Source organism: Pteronotus mesoamericanus, unplaced genomic scaffold (genome assembly GCF_021234165.1).
Source record: "Pteronotus mesoamericanus isolate MK-2021 breed Mesoamerican mustached bat unplaced genomic scaffold, CSHL_Meso_final contig_202, whole genome shotgun sequence".
Classification (NCBI taxonomy): Eukaryota; Metazoa; Chordata; class Mammalia; order Chiroptera; family Mormoopidae; genus Pteronotus; species Pteronotus mesoamericanus.
This window is the reverse complement of record NW_026555086.1, coordinates 3107140-3129879: the sequence shown is the minus strand read 5'-3', so window position 1 is coordinate 3129879 and position 22740 is coordinate 3107140. Positions and strand designations below refer to the sequence as shown.

Genomic DNA, 22740 nt, shown 5'->3' with positions numbered 1-22740 from the left:
CCAGGGCTGGGCTCCCCCAGGCAGGCACAAGCTGATGGGGCCCAGTTACCTTTAAAACTGCTCCCAACACCCGCCCTCCACCCTAACCCTGCCCCCCCACGCCGTGTTGCCTCCGGAGCAGCCCCTCTTTCCCACCTTTGGGGGTCAACACCCCACACCCTGCCGGGCTGTCCCCACCTGGCAAGTCCCTCGCTCCGATGCGCTGTCCCCGCCGCGGCGCGCTGTTGGCTTTGTGTCCCTGTTCCCTCCCCCGGGGTGGCCCCTTTACTTCTGGCTCCGTTTATTTGCAGGCTTTCTTCTCGTTCTGGAAGAACAGGGTGCCCATCTTAAGAAACTGTAGAGCCCTCCTCCTCCTTCTGCGTTGCCGCGCACGCTTCTCGTCTCGGCCCAAATGATCTGCCAACCTGCCCGAGTGAGACAATGTCGGCTTCGCCCCTAAACCAAGTTTCCACTTGGAGAAACTCCTTCCCCCGCCTTCCCCACCAGCGACGGGGCCCCGGCCCCAGGGCCCGGAACGGGTTTCCTGACGCGGTTTCCTCACTGCGCGGGTCAACCCCGGAAACCACGCTTCTGGGTCACTGTTAGTTTCACTTGATTATCTTCATCCTCTGCCAGGACGTGAGCCCCGCGGGAGCAGGGTGAGCTCCATGGGAGCGGGGCCTGCCCATCACGCCGGTTGCTGGGTCCTTGTGTCTGCAAGAGCGTGGGGTGCGCAGGAAGCACCTCCCCACCGTAAGGGGATCGCGGCGAGGGTCAGACGCAAAGCTCTGGCGCGCAGGCCTGTCCTGCCGCAGCACACGGTGTCTGCCTTTAGCATGTGAATTGAATGAGTACGCGGTGAAGGAACCAAATGGAAGGGTCCCTTGCCTGCTCGATTATCTGCCTGTTAAGGGACAGACCGCGCCGTGCGTCCCTCCAACTCCCCAGCTTCCGCAGAGAAGCTGCTCAAAGCGCCTGCTGAGTGGGATCGAGTCCCTTGACAGTGCACAGTGGGCTGCTGTGCTGGCTGACGAGGAAGCCTTCGGGCATCCTCAGAGCGTGTCCTGCAGGGCGGCGGACGCCGGAGCCCCTGTTCTCAGCTGTGTGTCCGGGCACGGGCGCATGGGGCCACTCCTCACGCGGCAGGCGTGCTGATGGACGGCAGCGTCGGCCTGAGATGCTGGGTTCGGGGCGCAGGGCAGGCTCTGACCGCTGACAATCACAAACCTGGAAGGCTCCTTCCGCGCTGCCAGCGGCCCCGGCCCCCGCTGCACAGGTGGGCCCATGCCCCGTCCCCGGGGCAGGCTGCCCACAGCCCCGGGGCGGCGGGCTGCTGTCTTCGGTTCCGTCATGGGCAGAGCACCGCAGTGTCCCAGGCCCTTGTGTGTCCGGCTGCTTCTCCGGGACCCTTTCAGCCACAGGTGATTTTTAAGCACTGAGAAGGCAGGGGGTGGAAGCTGCTCCAGGCTCGGCTTAGGTCAGGCTCCGAATGGGCCCTCCTGTGGGGTGGCAGCAGCTGGACGAGGCGGCCCCGGGGCATCTCAGTCGTCCACTTAATTTAATTGCCCACTCCACTCACCCTATTCCTGCCTGAACTCCCTACTCCCCTCCACAGCCGCACCCTCACTCCCTGGCCCCCTGTGATGCTCTACTCAAATGCTCGGCAAGGCGGGACCGCTCATCCGATTCGAAGTCAGGCTCCATCTCCCCGCGCCCCTGCCACCGCCTCCTCCCTGCGCCTCCCAACCATGCCCACTGCTGCCTTCCACGGACCGCTCCCCGGGGCTGTGCCTCCGTTGCCCTACGGCCCGCCAGACTGTGGCGCTCACTGATGTGAACCCAGCAGAGCCCTCTCACGTAGCAGACGCTCAGTTTTTTGGATGAATGAGCGTAGCACAAAGTACCTCAACACCCAGACCCTGAAAACACAGCAGCGAGCAGCACAGACAAAATCCCCGTCCCCTGGACCTGACTCTCTGGCAAGAGGTAGACAAGAGGTTTTTAAGAAGCACTAAGCAGAGCGAGCTTCAGGTGGCAACAGGTCTGGCAGACAGGCCCAGCGGATGCCCGAGGTCAAGAGGAGGCCTCCTCTCTGCCGAGCGGAGAACCCAACAGGACTGAGCCCTTCCTGCTTCCTGTGCTGCTTTCATTTTACCCTTGATGACACAGAGAGAGGACGGTGCACGGCTAATGGCCATCAGGAAGCTCCTTCTGGATTTGTTTGCAGGTGTGTTTGCTTTCATTGCCGTTCCTTCCTTGCTTCGGGAGCCAGTGTGGGCAGCCCCCGCCGGCCCATGTCCCCTGACATTCCCCACTCACGTGACACAAATGAGGAAATGCACCGGCTGGCTGACTGGGCGCTGCCGGGCTCAGAAGCACCCCTGGGGCTGGCCGGCGCGTGGCAGAGACGCCCCCCAAACCAGTAAGCGGGGATCGACTTGCACCGGCATTAATGTCCTTTCATATCGACGTGAGCATTTTATCAAAAGTGGCCTGAGGGGCACATCCATCTTCATACTGACTTCAAACAGGAGACACTACGGGATGGGTGTTCCAGCTACACGGTCAGACCTCTGCACGCGGATACCGATGTGTAATCAATATTTCATCATCAAATTATGATCTGGCTTTCAGCGTTTTGCAAAGAGAGCCTCCAGATGAATAATGAAGAGCAACAATGATGTTGAAATGAATGCAAAGACTTCTTTGCCTTCTAATAAGCTGGGCCCCTGGTGGCCTCCGGGCGTGGCAGCAGGGAAGGGCCCTTGGCGGAGCGAGGGCACGGTGGAAGCACCGGCAGCCCGCAGGCGCTTGGCTTTGCCGGGTGTTCGGTACCATCTGGACGCACCGGGCCTGTCCCTGCATCTGAATGGCGGGCATCGCTGCAGCCCCACCCAGGCCCTCCGGGGCGTTAGAACTCTGTGTGCCCTCCCACGGGCTTTGCTGTGCCCCTGCCTCCTCGGTCAGCGGGTGCCCCTCCCAGGCTTCTGGAACTGCTGCAGGAGGGGGGCCTGGGCGCCACCCCGGGCTGCTAGGGAAGCTGGCTCCCTGCTGCAGGTGGGGCAAGCCCACTCCCAAGCTCCCTGGGGCATCAAGTGGGAGCTGTCCTCAGGGGCTGGGTCCCACCCGGCTCCTCGGCCTGGCCCCCAGGTCCGCGTCCGGGGAATCCAACGAGGCAGGTACCATCTATTCCACAACTGTTTCCTGAGAACCTGCCGCGCGCCGGCATGCTGGTGGGAGCCGGCGACAGCGGCAGGAGACAGCAGCGGGAGAGGTGGGCAGGCCACGTCTCGGTGAGGTCTGGTGCTCGGGGCTGCGAAAGGGGGACGTTACACAACCGCCAGGGCCCTCGTGTGAACGGCTGACGCGGCAAGCATGAACGGGGACCCCGCCACGGGGCTCGGCGTGGGTCCCCGAGCTGAGTCTGGAGGAGGAGAAGGGTGTAAGCTGGGGGCGGGGCTGGGGTGTGGTGGGCAGAGAGAAAGCAGACCGAGGGGCCGGGTGGGACCCGGGCTTGTGTGAGCAGGGCGAAGCTGCAATCGTCCAGACCCTGGACATGGGGTCGAGCGGAGGGCAGGCTAGGAGAGGAGGCAGCGAGGTCGGGGGGTCACAGAGGTCACAGCACCAACCTGGCACCTGTCCCCAGGGCAGGGACACCACCGACCACGTTCGGTGGCAGAGAAGAGGAGGAGGAGCCGGGACTGGAGGGCAGTGGCCGTCCTGGACCGGGGAGGGGCTGCTGCAGTTTCCCAGCAAGAGCCACGGGGCTTTGACGGGTGCGGTGACAGTGGCGAGGGGAGAAGGGGACCGACAGGAGAGGCAGAGGTGGTCGCGGGAGCGCACGAGCCCGCGAGTCCCGGAGCCCGAGAACCTGCGGGGCAACCCTGGCCGGGCTTCTGGGGCGCGCGCCCCGCTCACTGCACACAAAGCCAGGCTCCCCACGGAGGCCGAGGCGGCCCAGGCTCGCAGAGGGAGGCGCCCCCTACTGGGTGCCCAGGGGAGGAGCGGGAGTCGAGCGCAGTGTGCGGTCAGGAAATGCTCTGCGCTCCCTCGCGCCTTTCTCCACGCTCAGCATCTGAGGATGGAGAAAGGGCTCCTCGTTACGTCCAGTCCATGGGAAGGTTGGAGACGAAAAACTAAGGGAAGTGTTTGGGGGCATACGTTCTCCGAAACCTGACATCTGTGCAAACGGGCTGTCACGTCATGGGCGCCAGGGCAGAATTTGGAGCTGGGCGGCCGGCCCCGGAATCCCCGTCGGCTTCCCCTCAGCGGTGCGGCCGGGCTGGGTGGTCAGCCTCCCCGAGTTGCGTTTTCCTGTTCTCTAGGGCGGGGATGCCAACAGGGGACTGCGAAGGAAGTGAAGTAATGCGGATGGAAGTGCTCCAGCAGCTGCGAAGCACTAGCGAGTGGCAGGGTTATCAAGACAGTTCTTTTTGGTTTTTTTAAGCAAAAAACAATCCCGTTGAGTGGTATTATTGCATTAAGGTCGACGTTGGGTGTCACACAGGAGACGGTCTGTCCTTCGGAGCCGCACGCTGGGCTGTTGGGGTGGGGACCGTCAGGGCGCCCCAAGGCTTGGGGGCCCAGCAGACCCCAGCACCGCGCAGCTCCGCGGCCGTGTGTCTGTGCATCTTCCCGCCTGCATTGGTATAAATATATTGAGGGACATAAAGAAAATGTGATGAATCTGAACTGCCAGGGAATCTAGCAGAAGGATAGGAGTGTTTATTAAGTTATTTTTTTTAACTTTTTGGTAGATTTGAAAACTTTAAACATAAAAAGCAGCCGGGAGGCGGGGGAATCAATTCCAGACTACAGACACAAGTCAGAAAGGTGAAACAAGGCCTCAGAAGGCAACGCAAGGCCGTGCCTTCCTGACCTTGGCCTTCAGTGGGGAAATGCAGCCAAACTGGGGTGGGGGGTGCGGTGGAGAAGGGGGTACTTCTCTCCCTGCTTCCTCCCACCCCCTGTGCCTCCCGAGGCTGAACCCCACAGGGGACGAAGGGTGAAGCCCTTGATGAAATCTACTGATCAGCCCCCAAGGGCATGGGTGGGGGGCAGGGCAGAGGACGGGTCTGAAGGGGCCCCTGGACAGTGGCCAGCACCTTGACTTTCTTTGAAGCTGAGATACAGGAAAGTGAAGCCACCCAGCCAACCCTTCACCTGAACCTGGATCTGGGAAATGTCTTCCTTCTGGGGTGGGGGATGGTGCGGGAGGGGCAACCGGTCCCTCCCTCCCTGATTTTGGAGACTTTGTGTGAGAACAGGATGTCAGGAACCACCCTGCCCCCAGGATGGAGGGGAGGCCAAGGGGAGGGAGAGAAGCCCTTCTAATTCTGCACCCCACTCCCGTGTGCGTTTGTGGGTTCCCCACGCCCACAAGCAATTCTGTGACACCAGGTGAGCGTCCTACAACTCCACTCTGACACTACCTGGAGGCAGCGGCCGACTCTGCAGGGCAAGGACCGGCCCCGCGAGACCGCCCGCACCTTCAGGTGCCGATCTCAAGTTCCGCTGTCCCCTGTGCCTCTGAACAATGAGCCATAGCTTACAGGTTCCACTAACCTCCTCCTTGGGATTAATTTGTTAGAAGCCTATGGACTTTGGAGAAGCACGTTCCTTACAACACCATCAGTGCATTGTAAGAGGATGTAACTCGGGGACAGCGGGTGGAAGAGACACATGGGGCAGGGAGGTGGGGGAGGGCTTGCCGCTTCCATGCTCTGAGCACGCCAGCGCCCTAAGCCTCACGCGTTCACCAGCCCAGAAGCGCTCCGAACCCGTTTCTTTAGGGTTCCACGGAGGCCACGGTACAGAGCCACGACTGATTAAATCATTGGCCCCTGGAGATGAACTCCATCTCCGGCCCCTGGCCTGTCCCAGGCGGCTGGGGGTGGGACTGCAAGTTCCAACCCTCCAATCACATGGTTGGTTCTCCTGGCAACCACACCCCCTTGCCACCCATCAGAAATTCTGACCTTTTAAAACAATTTTTAGAGGACCTGTTAAGCCCTTCCCTTTGATGGTTACCCTGAGGACTCACATTTTCCTTTCTCTCACATCTGCCCGGTAGGAAAGACACTGTGTTTTAACTGAAGTTCTTTACTTGACCAAGTATACAGTACCCAGTTCCTGCCTTCTATGAAACAACAATAAAATCATTTGTTTGGACCCATGTAGGATAAACAATGGATGGTATTTGCCACTTGTTAGCATTTGGGGAGTGGGGGGAAGAAGGCGACAGACCGAGAGGACACTCACCTGCCGCCCAGCCCCAGGCCGGCTGGCCAGCCTCCAGGTCCCCGAAGGCGTCTCCTCCGGAGGTGCAGCTGCGCCCGGAGACGCCGCCGCATCCTGACCCGTCAGCTGCCCTGTGGCCCAGTGCCACCACCTGTGGCCCGCCCTTCCTGTGCTGGCCCTTCTCCTGGACCCGGGGTCCCCGCGCGCCCGGCGTCCGCGTTCTCCAAGCACCAGGGGGGCCCAGGTGCCGCCCGCGGAGAACTGCGGCTTCCCCCGGAGCGCGTCCCCGGGCCACCTGCAGGGGCAGGCCTTCGCTTCCGGACCCTCCTTGCTGACCTCCTTCCGCTCTCTCAGGTCGCCCCTTCTACCTGTCAAATGCCGCTTTCTTTACACCGTCCAGGCTACGAGCAACTGTCCAGTGCCGGTAACTACGGTCTGGAGGGCGGAGGGGGCGGAGGCGGCAGGGCCTACACTCCCCTGGTTCCTAAGCAGCTGGGGGTTCTGACTCAGAGGCCCGGGCGGGGGTCCAGGCACAGGGAGTCAGAGCGACCCCGGGCGGTTCTGGCGAGCAAGCGGCTCGAAACCCTAGGAGCTTGTCGTTGGCTCCTCCTCGTAGCAGGAGCAACACTCCCCCGCCCCGGGACCCCAGCACCTGCCACTCAGTCGGGCACAGGCAGACGCTTGCCCGTCTGCGGCGCGTCGAGTCCTGGAGTGAACCCAGGACGCCGGCACCCTCCCGTGGCGGCGCCCCCTCTGGTGCGCTTCCTGGAGGCCAGGCGCTCAGCCGGGAGCCTCGCGCTGATGCTCCATACGCGGGATGCCGCGGCGCTAACTGGCTGCGGCTCGCTCTCGGCCCTCGTTCTATTACTCGCAAATGCTCACAGCAACATCGCATTGAGCCCATAAAAATGGGTCAATATATTGAAAAGAAATAATTAAGTTATTTAAAAATACACAGCAATAGATCCTGGACACATGAAGCAAAATAGCAGGAATATCCACGTTACCTGATCGCTTTCATTTGCCCCAAACTGTAGAGAAGTCTGCTCAGAGTAGACGCCCGTTTCTTCCATGTGGCTTTCAGGCCGGAGTTCAGCTGCCTGAAAACGGAAGCAGAAACCCAGCTGTCACTTTTGAGCCCTATTTTAGCTGGTTCGCTGACGGGGCTGCCGAGCCTCGTCCACTGCGCCGGGCCCTGGAGGCAGTGGCCTCGGGGGCACATGGAGGCCACACGCGAAGCCAGCAGGTGGCTCCCATGTGCCTAGGCCCCGATAAGTGACACAATGGAAACAGACATGGAGGACCGTGTAGCGAGGGACCCAGAGGCAGCTCGGGGCTGGCAGCTGCGCGGCGGGAAGGCGGGGCTGGGCCTCGTGAGCGAGGGGAGAGCTGCGAGAAGCGGGAGGCGGGGCCTGAGGGCTGCGAGGGCGCAGGTGCAGGGGCAGGGCGGGGCGGGAAGGCGGTGCCGGGCCTCGTGAGCAAGGGAAGAGCTGCGAGAAGCGGGAGGCGGGGCCTGAGGGCTGCGAGGGCGCAGGTGCAGGGGCAGGGCGGGGCGGGAAGGCTGGGCCGGGCCTCGTGAGCGAGGGGAGAGCTGCGAGAAGCGGGGGCGGGGCCTGAGGGCTGCGAGGGCGCAGGGGCAGGGGCAGGGCGGGGCGGGAAGGCTGGGCCGGGCCTCGTGAGCGAGGGGAGAGCTGCGAGAAGCGGGGGCGGGGCCTGAGGGCTGCGAGGGCGCAGGGGCAGGGGCAGGGGCAGGGCGGGGCGGGAAGGCGGTGCCGGGCCTCGTGAGCGAGGGGAGAGCTGCGAGAAGCGGGGGCGGGGCCTGAGGGCTGTGAGGGCGCAGGTGCAGGGGCAGGGCGGGGCGGGAAGGCGGTGCCGGGCCTCGTGAGAGAGGGGAGAGCTGCGAGAAGCGGGGGCGGGGCCTGAGGGCGGGGCCTGAGGGCTGCGAGGGCGCAGGTGCAGGGGCAGGGCGGGGCGGGAAGGCGGTGCCGGGCCTCGTGAGCGAGGGGAGAGCTGCGAGAAGTGGGAGGCAGGGCCTGAGCGCCGGTGCCCACGTGCTGCGGGAGGGAATCCCAGTATCGGCCACGAAAACGACCGACAGCAGCGCCGGTTTTCACGCTCACAGAGCGGCTGCCACAGGAAGGGGCTGATGGAGGGACCTTTCAGGCTCCAGGAAGACTTCCCCTGGGGCGAGCCAGCACAGGTGATGCCAAGGCTGTCCTTGGCTTCCGGAGCGTCACAACGGGAGCGGGGGTGGCGAGCAAGCCCTGTGAGGGAGACATTCTGCCCCAGACAGCCGGGGGGCTGGGCGTCTCCGTCCCTTCGAACCTCTGCTCCAGTGCCACGTCCCCGAGGGCCTGCCCTCGCCCCCACCCGCCGGCCACGCCCTGCGCTGGCCCCGTGGCCTTCACGGCTCCGCCTCCCGCGGGTCCACTGCCTGCGTCACACTGCCGCCTCCCCACGGGAACGTGAGACCCCGGTCGAAGGCTTCGTTTACTCTGTTTCCTGCTGTCCCCCAACATTCAGCGCCACCCCGGCCCACAGCAGCTTCTCAAGGGTGGCTCGTCGAAGGGACTTGCTGGAACCCGGGCCACTGGATGGCGCTGCACTGGTCTGGATACCAGGCGCCCGTGACGCGTTAGAGCCCCTGCTTCTCTGTCCCAAGCACATACGTGCCCCTTCTAATCTCTCTGCCTCAGTCTCTTTAAATGTCCTGACAAGCACAATCGACCAATTAATAGCACGACCTTGTTCCATCATTTGTAATCCATGATGTTCTTTCTATTCATTACCGGCCTTTCAATTTTTCATGAATCAAAATGGAGGACATACATAATGACTAGGACTAGCAAACTGATGGGAGGTAGTGCGTGTTCCGCTGCTGGCGGGCCTGTCGGTAGGTCCCGAGTCCAGCGAATTCCCAGGAAAACACGGAGGACGCGCAGCCGCCCCGCGATGCAGCTGTGGGAGCAGGAGGGCCCGAGTCTCCCCGGTGACTGAGCAGCAGGCGGCCCTCCCCCGGGCGCCCCGGGCCGGGACCAGCCCCTCGCACAGTCCGCTCTTTCCTCGCCCGCCTGTCTGCGTTGTGTTTCAGGAAAACAGACACTCGGGGGCCTGCCTCACGAGCAAAGCGTAAAGGACGCCCCTCGGGCGAAATCAAAGGCAGCGTCTGCTCAGGGGCTGCGTGACTTCGTAATGCGGACACACGGGGCACAGACGGCGCGGCGGCAGCGGGTGCGCCATGCATCACGACTGCACCAAGGTGGCCAAGCAAAACGAGAGCGCGTAGGGAGGAGTCTGAGAGGGCTTGTGGGGCAAAGAGGGCGCTCTCAGGAGGCCCGCCTGGTTACACGCGTGGCCGCGGTCTCGGGTGGCCCAAGGTCCGGCTGGGTGCTGCGACAGGCCCCGCGGACCAGCCTTTGCTTCCCGTGAGCAAGAGCGGCCTGCGGGCGCGGGTGTTTCCTTTGCCCCTGGGGCGGGGGTGTGGTGACTAGCAAAGCCCTCGTCTGGTGGTCTGTGAGGGGTGGGCGGCGTGGTGGGGGGCGTCTGCTGGGGCCCGCAGAAGCGGCATCCACAGCGCGCTGCGCGCTGGCAGCTGACCGCGGCTCCGCCGCCTCCCGGCTCCGTGCAAAGGCGGGAGGAAGGCGGACGCGGGAGTGGCCGCCGTGGTCCTCTCCGTGTCCCCGAGGGGCTCAGCCCTGGCGGGTGTGCCCCGGGACGGGCTGGGCCCTGAGAGGGCGGAGCTGCACAGCCGGGGTCGGGGCGGGGGGGGGTGGTCTGCCGGCGCGCCCCGGTGAAGTTGGGGCGCAGCGGCTCCAGCGCAGCCTGACCCAGGCTGTACAGCACGCACGCCGTCCCAGGCCGGCCTCCCCGGCAGAGACCCAGGGCCAAGGGCCCGAGAGCCAAGCGCTTCGCTGGGAGAGAGGGGAAGCCCAGGGGGTTGAGGGGGGACTGAGATGGGAGGAAGGTGGGCGGGCGAGGAGGGGCCTTAGGGCAGCTGCCGTGGTGGGGCACTGCATTCGACTCTCAGAGGGAGACTCCAAACACTGCAAAATACGTGCCTCGCAACGCCCTCGGCCAAGGGGAGCGGGCGCTGGGGACGGCCGGCACTCGTCGGTCAAGGTGCCCCTGGACAGGCGTTCATTCCGGGTCCTCCCAGCCGCTCGTACACACGGACAGAGCCGTTCCAGGAGTCTACAGGCAGCCTGTCGGGGAAGGCCGCCGTGCGTGTGGGGCAGCGAGCCCCCGCGGCCCGAACTCCCGCCCGCCCCGCTACCGTGGTCCATCTGCTCGAGGAGCCGCGCAGTCAGCGCCCGGCGGGGCGGGGCTTGCGAGGGGATGAAGCGAGGACTCTCGGTGCTGGGTTTCCACTCTGGAGACGGCAGGACAGATTTCTTGCTAAAACTTGGAGGTGCACACGCCCTGCTCCCCCTCTGTCATATGTCTATGTGCGAGAATAAAGAATTCACAACTAGCTCTAAAAAAAGAGCCGAACCCCGGAGAGGAGCGCATTCACAGAGCGCAGAGTGAGAGCCGGCGCTGAGGGCACAGCGCGGGGCCTGAAGGCTCCCTTCTCTAGAACTCGGAGAAAACCCGCCGAACAAGCTGGGCCACCCTTTCCCCGCGGGAAGCCTGCGGGGCGCCTGTCTGTGCTGGAACGTTCTGCCTGTCTGTCCGATGGGGCCTGGTCATCAGACGGGGCCTCACTTCGTCCTGAAATCCAGATCTTAAAGCCAAATCAGGGAGCACCTCCACTTCTTTTTCGACCTCAGCGAAAACCCTCACTTAATACACAATAATAAATACCACAATAATAGCACTGATGTAGCGCTTAGTACTTGTGAATTGTGCATGTATTAACTCATTTAATACTCAGGAGAAACCTGAGGTTACCTGTCACTCGCCTGTTTTACGCAGAAAGCAGGGGAGACTCAGAGAGGTTAGGCGAGCAGCCCAAGGCGACCCAGTGAAGGGCACGGTGATCTGAAACCAGGCGTGCGGCTCCGGACCCCGCATTTCTGTGTTATCCTTCGTCCACGTGCCCTACTCACCTCGGCGATCACATGTTTCTACAAACATAAATCCTGTCCCAGGGATGCGATGGTCTGACCTTTCACTCCATGGTAAGGACCACACCCTTCACCTGAAAAGCCCCCTAGAACAGAGCTCACGTGGGGTGGCAGGGAGAGGCATCGGTCTCCTCAGGCCACGTGTGGTCTCTCCCCTGGGTCACTGTGCTAGCGAAGCCTTCCCAGCTTTGTCCCCCACCGAAGGCCCCGCTCTCTGAATCTGCGGACGCTCACCGTGGGACACAGATGTCAGCCACCGGACGCCACACTGAGAAAGACGGGAAACACGGGAACGGCATGGCAGCCTTACTAGCTTTTACTGGCATGTCCTAACTAAAGAGAGGATGTGTGAGAGACGACAGATGGAACCTTCGCTTAGAAAGCACTCGAGCGAGTGCTTAGATCCGCGTCTATTAGAGTGGGATCCTGAGTCTAAGGGAGAATGGACTTTTTTATTTTTTTTCCCTAGGAAGGCTTACAAATGCGGGGGCGGAGAGGCCTCTCGTTCTTCTAACCGGCTCTTCAGGCGGAGACGAGAGGCAAAGCTCCTTCGCGGCGTGTTAAAAGCTTGGGCTGGCTTTCCGGGCCGGCTCTGCCGCGTGAGTGTGCAGATGGCGGAGAACACGTGGGAACTGAATGCTATTTGTGAAATGTAAGAGAAAGATGGTTTTCCCGCTTCAACTCGTATAGATTTACAAAAGATAATGCTTTAAGAGCCAGCCAAATCCACTACTACACACATAAAAGACCCTTTTATTCCTCTAAATATTTGGAGAATTGGTCTCAAGAAGGATCGTGGAGGGAGCTGGCAGGGCCAGAGTGGATGAAGTGGGAAAAGTGCCCCTCAGAACAGCGTGTGCGCGTGGCGCACGCGTCCACAGACAGACTCTCATCACTCCGTCTGCACGGGTCCACGTTCAGTGATGACGGCGGCTTCAGGGGTGTCAGGCCCAGCCCTCGGGCGCACTGCGTGGGAGGCGTGACTGGCCACCGTGTGCCTTTATCTGGCCTGCAGTTACCCGCCCCTCCTCCTGAGCCCAGGCCCCGCGCGGCTGCTGTGTGACGGAGTGCACCCCAGGAACGTCACCGGTCAGACCCCTCAAGCCTCTGCCATCTGTGGGCTCGGAGCAGCGACCGCCCGGGGCGGGAGGCAGGCGGGGGCCCCCACGGGCGTTTAGGGTGTCTCTTTGTCAGTCGACAAGCCTCCGATTTTGGACAGGACTGAGGGGTATTGAGGAGGAGTCTAATGAGGGGATTTGAATTTTAGATTTGGATTTTGTTCCTCTTTTTCCTGCAAACTCTTGTTTATCTCCCTGCCTTCAATCCGCAGCTAGAGACAAATACAAGGATGTGACATTGTGCACAGATGTCCCCAAAGATGGCACGATACGGACTGAGAGCATGGTACTGCGGGGTCATACATTTACAAAATAAAGTCAACCGCTCACTGCAGACTAAGCTTTCTTAACAGCCTCTTAGCACGTTGGACCCTGAGCTGCCAGGGCAGGAATGACCCAGAGAGATGACACTAAATGATAAAACAATACGAGAGGTTATTAAGTTAAATAAATAATAAAACATCATTACGTGAAATATGTGCTATAAATTGAATAATTATACATATAAATTACCATCACAAGTTAAATAAATAAGAAGACTGAGAACCAAATTGAAAAAGGAAGGGTAAATCGAAAGCGCACCTCTGGCAGCTGCGCCCTCTGCGGCGTTGATACCTGCGCGACTGCAACACCGCAGGCAGCGAGGTCACAGAATTAGGGGGAGGCCAGTGAGGGTGGGACGCGTGCTCATGGCGTTAACGTGTGCCAGGTAACAGCTACATAAGCAAGGTGAGAGGAGACCTTACATAGCGCCCTGGCTGCTGTGGCTCAGTGGACTGAGCGCCGGCCTGAGAACCAAGGGGTCGTCAGTTCGATTCCCAGGCAGGGCACGGGCCTGGGTTGCAGGCCAGGCCCCCAGCAGGGGGTGTATGAGAGGCACCACACGTTGATGTTTCTCTCCCTCTTTCTCCCTCCCTTTCCCTCTCTCTAAAAATAAATAAAATCTTAAAAAAAAAAGACCTTAAATATAATAATAGGGCCAATCCCTTGAACCAACTTGGTGGTGGGGAGGGGGCAATGAGAGGCAGTATTTAAAGAAGGATTGAAGAAAACTGAAGGTTTCGACAGGAGGAAAGATGAAGGTATCAAGGGGGAAAAAATCGTGGCCTGGTGAAATAAGCGGGGTCAGAAAGCGTCGCGGTATAAAAGACCTAGGAGAGGAGGGTAGGAAAGGTTCCTTTTCCCTCGACCGTCCCGATTTCCCAGAGTGCAGCCTGTAAACCTGAAAATATTGTGAGAAAATGGAGAGGAGAGATTTTACTTCTTGGGAAAGGCAGATTAGATATAATGCTGAAAAATGGAGTAAAGCTTTCTTTTTATTTTATTCTATTTCACTTCATTTTATCTTGTGTTTATTTACTAATGTTCATATGTATCAGGCACCGTTTAGAGTGTTTCATATGCAAAAGCCAATTTAATCTTTGAAACAACCCGAGACGGGCGCTATGATCGCCCCATTTTATGGATGAGACAGAGGAGGCTGCAGAGCCCGCCCACGCGTGGGAGGGGGAGCCCCACCTGGGCCAGCAGCCTCCCCGGGGCTGGAGGCCACCGTGCTGCCTTCCGCCTCCGTGTGCTGGGGACTCGGTAGTGGTGTGGTTTGATCGCCTCCCTCAAATGTCTCAGCTTCAGAATCTTTGAAAGCTTTAATGAGCATATGATAGAGTTCTATTCTCTTTACAAAAGGAAAAAATTGAGAAAAATTGGGCTTTAAAATATATCCATTTGTCTTCATAATTATACGCCAAACCTTAAGAATCCTTTAAAGTTTCACATTGATATTACACAAAAATAAAATGAGACTAGATGGATTGGAAAGATCCATTTTTTGTTATTCCACAATAATTTTCACACTGAGATAGAAAGCACCCAGGATAAATGGCCAAGAATAAAATTCCCCCAAGCACGGCAGACACATTCTACTTACTGGAACCATGTGTGACGTCATTTTAAGGAAGTGTCTCCTGCCACGAAGGCGGGAGCAGGTGCCAACACTGGCAGCTCCCACAAAGAACAACGTGCCAGAGGGCGACCTGCACTCCCCAGAGGCTTTGGCTGGCGCGCCCTCGCCTTCAGTCCAGGCTCCTTGTGTTTGCAGCGGCGCCGAGGGGAACATCGCTCGCCCACGCATTCAACCCACGAACATTTCCGAGCCCCGATTTAGCAGTGAGATGACCTCCCAGTGCGTGAGACACAGTCCCCACTCCATGCGAAGGCCACTGAGAGACAACGACTTTGGATAAAGTATTACAAGCTTCTGTTCACAGAGGCTCTGTTGCCCCTTCCCCAAAACCTGCAACGTGCTTCCGGCTCAATATGGTGGAATGAGCACGTGCGCCGAGTCCCCTCTTGACTAAAATCCAACTGAAATCAGAGTAAATGCCAAATTGCTACTTCTGGCCAAAATGGAGCTGCAGGGATTTGATTTATTCTTCCATCCAAGACAACAACAGCAAAAATGGACAAAATACATAAACCGACAGTGTGAATGAAAGACACGGGACTGGGCAGAGCCAGTGAGAACTGGTGCCCCTTGAGATCAGGGAGCACATGAGGTGGCCCCGTGGTCCCCGAGCCTACCGCCTGCAGGGAGGTCCCAGGCCCCCGCGCGAGGAGGGCCAGCCCCAGGGGAGCCCGGGGACCGGAGCTGCGAGGACGGCGCTGTGCCGGAGGGAACCCTGGCAGCTGGGGTTCCCGGAAGGGAGCCCGTGGAGGGGGGCGCTGCGGGGAGAGGGCTCTGGGCTCCCCTTCCGAGTGTCACCGCGGGAATTCCGCGATGCCTCCGTCGCCTCCTTGAGCGGCTTCCTTCCGGCAGTACGCGTTGAAGGCGCTTTCGTGTCTTCTTGTGGCTTGATCGTCTCTTTCCTGTTACTGCTGGACAACATTCCGTCGTTGAATGCGCCGGCGTGACTATGCCGTCACCCCCAAGGGCAGCTGGGGGCTCCTGTGCGTTGGCAGTTGCGCACAAGGCCGCTATAAACATTCGTGGGGGGGGGTTCTGTGTGGACATACGTTTTCAGCTCGTTTGGACACCTCATTCAGTTTTATGGCAATAAAACTGGACACGATTTCAAAAAAGGCAAACAAAGGCTTTTTCAGACACACAAAGCTAAAGCTATTCACTAGCAGCAGGCTGCACCCTGAGAAAGGTTAGAGATAATCCTTTACGCAGAAAGAAAATGAAATTAGATGGAAGCAGAAATCTAAGTGAAGGGATGGAGAACCATGGACATGTGTAGATACATAAGTTTTGTCCCTAATTTTAAAAAATCTTTAAAAGACATCTGTGTAAACAAAAATAAGAACATAATGTAGCGGTTGTTAACATCTGTAGAGGCTAAATGTATGGTAGTAGTGGCACAAAAGGCTGGGATAGGAGGGGCAGAAACATACTATTGCAAGGTTGTTACATTACATGTAAAGTGGCATAAGAACACTGAAGGTGGGCTGAGATAAGCTAATATAAATAATTATCAACCCTTAAGTAGCAACTAAAATAACGAAGAGTTGTAACTGATAATCTAACAAAGAACACAAAGTAGAATTGTTAAAAAAAATTCATTTAGTCCAAAACAAGGTGGGAAAAGGAAAAGAGAGGGGACACAGAGAAGAGGGAACAAACAGAAAACAAGTAACTTTATACCTAATCATGTCACATATATTAAATATAAATGGTCTGTATGCCACCATGAAAAGGGAGAGATTGTCAGAGTGAATTAAAAAAGAAAGGCCTGGCTCTAGGTTGCCTATAAGCACAGACTCCAAATGCAATGGCACACATAGGCTGAAGGTAAAAGCATGGAAACACATAGGCCTCGCTACGGCCCACAGAAAGGAAGCAACACTAACACCAGACAAAGGAGGTTTCGGAGCGAAGAGGAGACGACGACTTCGGATGAGGAATGTCCCTGCGTAACAGTAAAGGGGCCAGTTCACGAAGAGGCCGCGACACAGATGTCTATCCACCTGGCAACAGGGCTTAAAGACACGGGAGACAAACCCAGCGCAACTGCAAGGAGAAATACCCTAATTCATAAACAGGCAGACCTTCCAATACTCCTGTCTCAATGACATAGAGAACAGGTAGACAGAAAATCAAATGGGAAGCAGGAGCTCTAAACCAGGCTGTCAAACAACTTATTTAACCGACAGTGCCAGGACAGTTCGCCCAACGACAGCAGAATACACATTCTTCCCGTGCGCAGATGGACGTTCACGATGATGAGGCCATATTGTGGGTTATAAAACAAGTCTCAGTCAATTAAAAAAGGTTCCAGTCACACAAAGCACATTCTCTGACCGTAATGAAATGAAATGAAAAATCAGCAGTAGAAAGGTCGCTGGAAAATCCTGAAATATTTGGAAAAATGGCATACTTCCAAATAACTCACGGGTCAAAGGTGAATTCAAAATGCAATTTAGAAGGCATTTTTTAATGGAATGAAATTAAAATAATGACATATCAGAAACTGCAAATCCATAGTGCCAGCTGTCCATATTAGAAGAGGAGAAAAGTCCCACCTTCCCCTCAAAAAACTAAAAAAAGGAAGAGTTAAATGTCAGGTATGTAGAAGGAAGGGAACAATACAGATAGAAGAGAAAACAATAGCATAGAAATATGAAAAATAATAGAAGAGAAATTAGTCTTTAAAACCAAAAACAAAAGCTGGGTTTTTGAAAACATCTAAAATTGGTAAACCTGTAACCAGCTTATCAGGGGGAAAAAAAGAGAGTGGAAAAATAATTGCCAATAACAGGACTGAGAGAAACGACATCACTGCGTACCCTACCGATGCTGAAAAGAGAGGAAGGGCGATGTTGTGAAGGACTTCATGGCAACATGTTTGACAATTTAGATAAAATGGACCAGTTCCTTGAAAGACACAATTTACCAAAACTCCCTCAGGAAGGAATAGGTAACCTAATGGCCCTATAGCTACCAAAGACATTTTTAATTAAAAATCTTCCCACAAAGAAAATTCCAAGCCAGATGGCTTCACTGGTGAATTATATGAAATAGTAAGGGAGAGGTAATGCCAATTCTGTAGAGCTCTTCCTGGAAATTGGAAAGGAGTGAATCTCTCCCAATTCATTCTATGAGGTCAGCCTTACCCTGTTACCAAAACTAGACAAAGGCATTGCAAGCAAAGAGAACAGGCCACTATCCTTCACGAACCGAGAAAAGTTCTAAACAAAATTTGAACAAATCAAACCTGAAAATATGTAAAGAAGTATATCATGATAAAGAAGAATCTGTCCTAGGAATGCAAAGATGGTTTAATATTCAAAAGTCAATTAATGTAATTTACTGTATTGATAAGCTATTAAAAAAACCAGTCGGTCATCTTAATAGATGCAGGAAAAACTCTGACCAATCTAGCATATTCCTGACAAGAGCTCTCAGTAAAGTAGGAATGAAAGGGAACCCCAGAGTGCAACCAAGGACAGCCACAAGAACATTCATGAACACATCTAGTGATATCAGACTAAATGTTCCCCCAAGACCAGCAACGAGACAACCACGTCCGCCCTCAGCGCTCTCTGCTCAGTGGTGCTCTGGGGTCTCCAGCCGAGGGAAGATGTGACGTAAAAGAAAGTAAAGGCCAGACCGGAAGATGTCAAACTGTACTTACAGATGACGTGATTGTCTCTGTAGAAAATCCAGTGGAAGTACGAAAATGCTGCTATACCTGACAGTGAGTTTAACAAGGTTGCAGGATCTGGGATGTCTATGGGACAGTGTCAATTTGGTTTATCTATGCTCGAACTGAATAATAAGAAAGTGGCATTTTAAAGAAGATACCATTTATAACAGCATCAAAAGACATGAAATACTAAGAAGTTACTTGTGATAACTGAACAGATATCTTTACGAAAGTCTGAGACACTTAGGTGTAAAAGCGTGTACATCATGGCAAAATGACAGAATTGCAAGAATAAAGAGGGGGTCCTGAAAGTTGCCCAGGGGACAGAGGACTGAGAAGGAGACTAGTGTCACGCCTCTCAGCTGCCCCAACGTGATGAAGCCGGCGGGAAAGGGTTGGCGTGGCATTAACCAGCTTCTCACTTGGCACAACAAGCAGCTGACAGATACTGTTGAGAGGTGGTAAGTCACCAAACAAAAGCCTGAGCACATTAGCGATACGCACGGGGCTCACGCCAGAAGGCCATGCACAGCGAGGGGTCGGTGGGGGGTGGGCATGCCCAGCCGCCCCCAGGAGTGTGGTGGGGAAGGCGGGGTAGGAAAGAGATGCAACCAGGTAAAAGCCCTATTCCGCATTGCTGAATTTTTTCAACCATGTGCATGATTTCAAAACATCTGAAAGAGACAATGGGTACCTGTTAACATCAGAGCCTAAAGCAAGGCAAGTGGACTCTAGGGTAATGCGTATGCACTTTTCATTCAAAACGTGGCCATGACATCCTACGTTAGTGGCAGTAGCCAGCTGTTTCCTTCCTCAAATGGCATCAATTCCACTGAATATATTCCGATCCCCCGCTGCCATCTTTGTGAGAAACAGCTTTTGCTGGGCGTGGCTCTGATGGAACGGTGCTTGCACACCTGGGGCCAAACTAGACCCAGCGCAGCCTCTGACCCGGACGTACGCTGCGATGGCCTCGCGCCACAGAAACACGCCGGCACCTGAAGGTCTGTACCGCCGGTCTGTTCGCTCTAAGGAGATGTATTCGGTCAACTGCCCCCGAAAGGGAAGTGGGACACAGCACGTGCTTCGGAGGAAGGGGCACCTTGACCTCAGCATTGCCAGGGAAATGGGGGCGGGGAAGAAGTGTTCTGGGCGCCCCCTAAACTATGGCTGCTCCCTTTCCCCGGGGCACCCTGACCCCCCTCCATACCCTCATTCTTTTTGGTGGGGGACGACACAGCCCAGAGAGACAGTGCTTCCTTTCAAACCTCGCTCAGTTGTTTTTACAGCAAGGAGAAAATTTGAGTTTGCTACCCGTGCGCGTTGACAGGGACACCGCCCTGTCTCTGTGGCGGCCCCTAAGTCTCCCTGTTAGACACGACACCAGACCTTGGGCTCAGAGAGCCGCCCTGCCACCCAGTGATCGCCTTTGTATTTGTTTTCATGGCCGCTGTCTCTTTTATATGAAAGTAAAACATTTGTGGTAGTGGTAAAGGTTAAATCTCTCTTTTTAAATGAACGCATTTGTGATTACGAGTAGGCAGCGCGGGAAGAACACGAAGGAAGCGCCGCACGGAGGAAAGTGGCTACAGCGGCGTGTGCGAAGGTGCCTGCCGCGTCGCCGAGGCCGGGGGACGCCCACGCTCGGCCCCTGCTTCCCCTGGTCCCCACGGCTCCTCACAGGACGTGGGGGGCGGCGGGGGGGGGAGGACGGCCATCTAGGCTCCACGTGGGCAGCATTTTCAGGGTGAGAAACTCCGAGTTTGCTCATGCTTTTTAATAATCTCCCAATTAAATGCAACGGTTGTGAGATATATCCCAATTTGAAGTGTACAATAAAACCTAGAATACAGCCTCGGGAGCCGTGGGCTGTAGTTTCTGAAAAGTAGATGGCAGGAAAACTGCTGAGCTGGTCTGCTTCCCCTTCCCAATTATATCTTTTAAAAAAGCCTCCCACATACTGCACTCAGCATCTCCCCCTATACGTTCCCTCAACGTCAGGCCCTCTGCCCAAATAGCGATGTGGGGGAGCGGTTTCCCAGCAAAGCTGGGCTGTTGCCGACAGATCCCAGTGGCCGCCCCTCCCCACGGGAGCCTCTGCTGTGCCCGGGAATGGCGGACGGTCACAAGGCCACTGCGCGGGCCTCCGCTCCGATCCCCACGTGGAGGCGATCGCTTGGAAATGTGACCAGCGCGTGGCAAGCCCAGGAGGACCATCATAAGCGTGTTTACAAGGAAATCTGGGGAGAGGGAGACCAAGATTGAGAAAAATAATTCTAGGTCAAAACAATGGTGACAACAAGATACCACATACAAATTTAAAAGCCAGGCCACAGTCTGGGAGACTGCAACATGGCTGTCAGTTGCAAAATTACAGCGCAGTACGTCCTGGTTATATATATGTACACACGCCCCTCCTCCAGATCAATGAGACAAATAACCCGATAGAAAAATGGTCACAGTGTCTGAATAGGCAAATCAGCAGGGGAAATGCCAACAGCCAACGAACATACATCAAGGGACCCAATCTCATCAGTAAGGAGAGAAATATACAGCAAAATGGCGAGACGCCGTGTTGCACCTGCCGAAGCAGCACACACTTTAGTGGCTGAGAATGCCCCGTGTTGGTGAGGATGCGGGGAAACACTCGCCTGCTCCCTGCTGGTTGGACTGCAAGTGGCGCTTCCGGTCAGGAGAGCAACCGCCCGGCCTGCTGAACTGTACGCTGCGCACACTCTACAGCGCGGCGACCCCTCCCGTGGGCGTGACCACGGAGAGGCACCCTGGTGCACAAGGAGGTACGTGCTCCGGCAGCATTTTTAATAGCGGGCAATGGGGAAAGCCGCGAAACGCCCCCGAACGTGCGAAAAGCTGAGTAACCGCAGCCCGAGCGCACCATGAGCTACTGGGAAGCAGTCAGAGCAGACAGAGCAATCTATGCGGAGGAACACAGGAGCGTCTTCAAGAAAGACGAACAAGTGGAAAAGCAAGTTGCAGAAAGGTACATAAAATACTATCCGGCACGGGGAACATGTTTTCAAACAATGCTATGTGGTTGTTTAATGCGACTGACTCGCAGGTATTATGCTTCAACATATAAAGACATTCCGGAGGCCAGATTAAGGGACCACCGTTCTGGGAGGGTGGAGGGCAGACAGGAACCCATGTAGGCGGCAGGAGCCAGGGCGACTTTAACTGATCTGCACTGTTTTAATGTTTTCAAGCAGTTGATATTTATGTGTTACTTGAGCAATCTACGTAATACCAACAAAACAAACAAAAACGAAAAACAGTTAAGCCCCAAGAATAACTGAGAGAAGGGGACAGAGAAGTCACCCCAGCAGTGTACGGCGTGATCGTGTCTATACTGAAGTGCTGGACACAGTGAAGCGCCTTAAATCCGCTACGTGGAAGCTGTCTACGTGGGCCGCCGCCCTCTGTGAAGGGACCCGCTCGGTGAGCCAGCAGGCCCGGCTCCTGTGGCCCAGGCCTTCCTCCCTCACTAGAAGGTGAAGACCTCAGGAACGAGACTCAAAGCCACCGTCTAAGGTCACCTGGCTGGAGGAAATTCAAAAACAAGATACACATGCAGTATGAAAGAATCTTTTTTTGCCTCTTTATAAATTGTTATATCCACATACAGCACTTCAACAGCAAAAATGAAGTCCCCTAACGCGGTCTCCCGGTACTAACAGTATAAAACAACACTAAACGGCCGTAGCTCCTTAGTTCCTTTGGGGGAGGCCAGGAGGCTGCGTGCCTTCCTCAGGCAGCGCCACTCGGTGACACGCAGCGCTGGAAGGAGGCAGATCCTTGCCCGAAATGTCTTAAAATCCACGTCTTCTTTAATTGCCCAGAATTCATGTCACTTATGTGAAGCAGCTATAAACACTCACAATCATAAAAACACATTTAGACACCCTGAACAAAATCAATGCCATATTATTTTGGTTTATTATTCCTTGTAGGATTCACACTGGTCTTCCTACTTTGATATTTATTTATACCCAAGAAGCAAAGAACATAAACGCTACACTTGGGATAACACTAATGCCGGAACTGAGCAGAATACATACGGCCTCTACCTTAATTTCCGAAACCAAAGCAGTCTTAGCAATCAACCTCCCATAATATAGGGCAGAGCTGAAGGCTGCTGTGTTACTCATTTAGGGGGGCGCCGGTAAGGACTAAAAGGAAGGTTCGCGAGGTCTGAGGCTTAAACGCCTCCTGCCTTCTCACCAGGGCAGGAGGGGGCGGGGAAGGTACAGCGTGGGACAGTGGGACAAAGGACATCCTCCCTCCCTGCCCTGTGACTTCTCTGTCTTTAGAACCGCTAAGCTCTTTATTCAAGGCGTCCTCGGCTATTCACAACTTTGCTGCTCTGATGAAAAATTAATGATTGCTTTCTCTTCAACAGCAAAGTGCCTGATTTTGCAGAAGATTAACGAAGAGGACTCTACGCCGAAGCAGGGCTCTCAGTGGGAGGTGCCGCTCACGGGCCATGGAGAACCAAGGGACCCCCCCGCTGCTTCAAGGACAGCAAGGAAACGAGGGGCGGGGGGCAGCCTGGCGCCAGCCCCGGAACAAGGACAGCGTCCTTCACAGGAGGGACGTGCCAAGCGAAAATGCCTGCCCCCCCACCCCCACCCAGGGCCTTCTGGGCTGGCAGCTATTGTGAGGGGCGGATCCGCT

The 22740-nt window shown here is 56.2% G+C and overlaps 1 protein-coding gene across 1 annotated transcript in view; it reads right to left on the bottom strand.

Moving 5' to 3' along the window:
* The window catches only part of CUNH16orf78 (chromosome unknown C16orf78 homolog), a 67272-nt gene that overhangs the window by 23596 nt on the left and 20936 nt on the right, over window positions 1–22740 (bottom strand). Inside the window, exon 2 of the mRNA XM_054570273.1 lies at window positions 7227–7319. The gene's annotated coding sequence lies outside the window, so the exon portion shown is untranslated. The remainder of the gene's footprint in view (window positions 1–7226; window positions 7320–22740) is intronic.